Raw genomic sequence first — 5,541 nt, forward strand, 5'->3', positions numbered from 1 at the left:
TTTCATTGTTTTAATTTTTATTTTATTTTATTTTTTTATGTTTTCATAATTTTTTAAAATTTAATGTTTTTCAGGTTCATGATAAAATATTTTACACCATTATTTCTAAATGTTGAAATTTTACTGTTGAAAAAATAAAGTGTTCTCCCAACATCAACACTTTTCGTTTTGAGGGTGTTTTTTGGATATTTTTTACTCAAAAAATTTGTTTTCACCGCCATTTTTAAAACATGTTGAAAATTTACCCAAGAAAAAAAAAGGTGTTATTCCAGCATCAACACTTTTCATTTTTAGCACTGTTTTTGATGTTTTTTCGAGGTTTTTTTGCCAGAGTTCCCGTTTTGAGTTTATAGTTCTCGTTTCATAGTTTACATTGTTTTGACCAAGATGAGGGGTAATTGTACCCGTTTGAACCTATGTCGTTCCACTGGTCGGTGATTGTGGTTGAGTCGCAAGGTCAAGGGGCTATTGCATTACAACCTGAGAAACCTGAGGTTGGCATACAACAGACAGCGCTTGAACTTGCGAAACCGTCACAATAGCTAGCGTAGTTGGAATATTTGACGTAGGTAAGCATTGTTGCATCGAGTATACAACTCTTGGTTGTTGAGGTAGTATAGGTACCCAACTGCTTGAGGTAATTCCAGTGTAACCTGAATGTTGTTGTGAACTCCCGTATGGATATCCTCCCAGAGTGGATAATGAAAGGGTATACTGCCCCCCATACAGTGGTAATCCAGAACTCAAGGGAATTGTTTGCCCTTGGGGGCCAGACTGCCCAAATTGACCTCCAAATGGATCAATTTGTTGAGACTCAACATAAGAGTTTCCGGATATTATTCCGGATGAACAAACAAGAACAGACCATACTATCGAGATAGCCCCTGAGTGGACTCCTTCTACCGGTTGAGAGCTAATTGGGACGGATGGTATACCGACGAACATTGTCGGAGTGATAGTAGGGAGGTCTGCCATCGCTGTGTCAGACGACACAGTCCTAGATGTTGACGGTTGTTCTGACATTTGTAGTCTATCCAAAAGATTACCTAGCGATTCTACAGGAGCTTCCGCTGGTGGTAGACTAACTTCTGATGAAGAAGGATATAGAGTGATCCCAACTCCAAATTGCATTGGAGTACTTGTTTGAGGATCTTAAACAATTTCTTCTATGGCAATCAGACCAGGTGGAAGGGGAAGACCGTCAGGTCCGTAGAATATTTCTCGTGCCGAAGAAGGTGTGAAATCGGCAGCGACAGATGTTTGAAGAGCAAGACTCTCTGAACCGGTTGTAGATGGAACTGGTTCGGTAACACAAGTGTTTAATCTCAGACTAGGATTAGTATCATTGTCCTTCTGTGGCTACTAAACTTCTTCTGTAGAGGCAGGGATTCCAGAAATTTTTGGAGTAACCGGAGTCTCTGATGTCATTGAAACACTTGTTCTAACTTTAATAGGAGATTTGGAACCGGTTAAACGAGTTCGCTTTGTCCGTACTGGCTTCGATTCCGGAGACAAAGACGGTTGACTCGTAAGCCTCCGCGAACGACGGGGTTTCAATTGACTTTCTTCCACGATTGCAGATTACTCGATCAACTAAAATAAAGGGGAAGTATGTTTCCGAATTACATGAAATTTAGACGCTTTGACACAACTTGTTTTTTCAGTTTTTAAGAGTCGAGAAAAAACAAAAGATGACTCTAGTCGCCTTCGATTTTTAATGAGGCTGAAGTGACAAGTGCTCAGATGGACCTTTTCCGTTAAGGAGTCTGAAAAGGAACGAAAGGGACTACTCTGGAAGTCTAGGTAGAGGGAGTACCAAACCAATCGCAAAATTGCAGAATACTTTTTACGGTACGGTAGTCAATCTTCCCGAATGTTGTGTTCAGTGCATTGCGATCAATAGGGCGGCAGACACGGCTTCCTATGGATAAAGGATTTAAGCCTATAGGGGTCTCCCAAAATATACTCGACGATACGTGGGAGCACAAGTCCGTACTGGCACTTATCATCTCAAAGTGGAGGAATCACCCAACCATCAGTGAGAACAACAGTTACCAGGCTTTACGACGCCGGAATACGTCTCTAGCCTAGACCTCTAAATGTTGTGCGTCAAGTTCCAAAGCGTTGTTAGATTCATTGAATTTATTTTAAGTTGATCTTGCTTATGAAGTTTGCCTTTCGGGTTCACCACGAGATGTAGATGTAATTCCTAAAATGCAATCTAAAGATGATAAACAAACTTTTTATCTCTTTTGTGCAATGAAAATCCTAGCTACTAGGGAAAAGAAAGAAAGAATCTTTTCACAAAGAGCAAAGAGCACACTGTAAATGCACTTTCCTAAATCAAGCCAAACAGACTGTCTATATGCAAATGCACATTCATGTATTTGTTTTCGACTTTCTTAGTATATGGATGCTAAAAAGAAAGTTGATGTACAAATCTGAATTTCTTTTCAAGCGACAAATATAAACAAGCTTCTTTTTGAAATAAAAAATAGAGACGATTACGACACCTTGCGATTTTGAAATGAATGCTTGTTTTTGACACTAGAAAATTACAAATCATACCAAAAGCAATAGTAACAGGATAATCGACCATCAACAGCAATCAAACTTTCTCCTACGATCGAAATCGACACTTGCGACAGATTCAAATCAAAGGACGACAGTACGACTATGCTACTTTTGCAACGGAGAACTGTAAATGACTTAACAAACACACAAAAACATCTACAGTTCTTTTGTACAAAGGAGGCAGAATAACAGCAAGGAAAAGGGGTTTCAAACAGATATATACTGATCACAGGCAGAAAAATTCAGGAATAGAACTGGAAAGAATGAATCACAGAAGCCACAACTGCACAGAGCTAGTCTAATCAGCGCACCTGTAACACAGGGAATCTGAAATGCAGCGCAGGTTGTCCACTCAGGAAGTGCACTGAAATTCAGAATCTCTTAACTGTACCTGCGCTGGGCCAGAAACGAGACTCTGTTCGGGTTCCGGGTCACAGTTTACAGTTCAGTTCTTGGTTTTTGGCCGAGTAAAAAGCAATCAATAATGACACAATCAGGGGTAGATCTAAGGAGGATCTAAGAGCTATCACAAGGGCAATTAGATAGTTTTTGAATCAGTTGTTTAAATCATAAACAAATCCAGTGGATGGATTGAAGAAACAGTTATCTACTTTGCATTTGTTATGGCAAATGCAGTTCGAATGCTACTTATAAGTTTATGAAACAAACAACAAAGAACGATAAACAAACAAACTAATTAGCTCCCCAGTATGGTCGCCATTTTGTTACAGGGAAAAGTGTCTATTTAGAACTGCTCTATCCCACTAAGGTGTGACAGCTGCCTTAGAAACAAACAGAGAAAGGCTACTTATGTTTTTCCTTTATGAATTATAGATAGAGAGGAATAGAAAGACCAACCTCTTTCTTGTGCTAATCCTTTGATTTGATCCCTCTCTTCTTTGATAGTCCCCAGCTACCTGCTCCCTTACACGCCCAGCTTCACAAAGTACCTATAAGATCACAGAAGCATAGCACTATACAAAGACATGGATCTATATTCATAAACAATCTAGGATCGGATGTAAATTGACCATACAAATGTAATAAGCATCAATGATACAAAAGCATGGAGGAAAACTCAAATAGCTTTTATTGATAAACAAGAAAAGATCCAGGAGGAGTTATAACCAGTTGTTCCGACCCAACATCAACCTCCCAGCAAAGAAGCTCCTCTTCACCTCAAACAAAGCTTAGATCACCCACCAATCTGATGTTTGTCTCTAGAAACCAACAACAATTCCTTACAATATGCAAAATTCCAGCCTCTGGATCTCTAGGATGAGGGATCCATATATAGATATCTGTAAGGGGGATGAGTCAGCTTTTTATTTGATTAGTGTCTTCTCTCTGACAGTTCTTGCTTCCACTTGGAGACTGAGGGCCTCTTACTCATCCTTGGTCAAATTCAGTGAGGCAAGTGTCATAGGAGAAGATTCTGGAAGCTTCCATTGCCTCTCCACCTTGCGGAATGACATTTCCATTTGTCATTTCTCGCCCATCGCACCCCACAGAAGGGACTTTTGAAATGAAACGCACCCTCACAGTGTATTTGGGTGAGATGCAACGCACCTAGCCAGTGGAGCAGCTGCAATGATCCTATTTTGACCAATTTTGAGTAGTTTTTCATGGAGAACTTCTTGGAGAAGCTGTAATCTGTTGACCTTGTTCCTTTAGGGGTTAGAACAACACTTTTAGGGACTTAGGAGCCCTTGGTTTATGGACATTTCATGCTTGGGGTTGTAGGGCACAAAAATGTCTATAACAACCCCCTCAATGGTAAGTCGAAATTAAGAACCAGGAACCATCTTCCAAGTTCTCATGTGGAAATTGTTGATCCTCAAAAAACATTTGCATGAATGTAGGAATTTACAGGGTAAGTTCCTCAGAAAGAATACCAAAAGGAAACCGCTTACAACCAGATCACAGATCAATACACCAGTATTTTTGACGTGGTTAAAACCCTCAAAGAGGGAAACAGTCCACGGCCTGTCCCAACGTGGGTATTACAGGCAATTTATTAATCAAAGAATGAAAATTTGCATAAGCTTCTCTCATGCACGGATTGCCCGAACAATGACCCTCCATGCGCTTTAAATAGAACTCATGGACCAATCGGGTGTCAAGCCATGGATCAAGTGTCGGTAATACCGAGGTGAGAGTGAACCGTCGGATTGTAAGTTACAAAATGTACAACGGTAAAGAAACACACTTTACCTAACTCTATACCTAACTCTATACTAGACCAAGTTGAACTTAACTATTTCCTATGTGTCGGAATATCCTAACATCCCCCCTTAAGAACAACTTGGGATAGGATTGAAGGATTTACAAATATGACACAATAGGAGAAGGAAGGAGGCACTAGAGCCTATCCCCCCTTAGTGACAACTTCCTGAACTCCAAGCATATATCGAAGTTTAGTGAACTTCGCCTCTGTGAGAGCCTTTGTGAAGATGTCTGCAACCTGATCATCTGTTGAACAATATTGCACTTCAAGAACATGGTCATGAATGAGCTTTCTGATGAAGTGCATGTGTAGTTCAATGTGTTTGCTGCGCTGATGCTGGACTGGATCTTTGCATAGCTGAATGGCACTTTGATTATCACACCAAAGTGTGGTTGGATGCTGCTGCTCAAAGCCGAACTCTGATAGGATCTGACGAAGCCACAAGGCTTCCTTACTAGCTTCCACGGCACCACGATACTCTGCTTCTGCTGACGAAAGAGAAATGGCAGCCTGTTTCTTACAAGCCCATGTAATAGGTCCTGAACCAAGAGTGAAGACATAACCGGCAGTAGACTTCCGATCATCAGGGTCACCAGCCCAATCAGAATCAGTGAAACCAACTAACAGAGGAGCTGCTTTGGCACTGTAATGAATCCCAAACTGTACTGTACCTCGAACATAACGAAGTATTCTTTTAGCTGATTTCCAATGACTTTCACGGGGGTTTTGCATAAAACGAG

The sequence above is a fragment of the Pinus tabuliformis genome, chromosome J, assembly GCF_031772625.1.
Source record: "Pinus tabuliformis cultivar Carrire ecotype Pingquan chromosome J, CPIR1, whole genome shotgun sequence".
Classification (NCBI taxonomy): Eukaryota; Viridiplantae; Streptophyta; class Pinopsida; order Pinales; family Pinaceae; genus Pinus; species Pinus tabuliformis.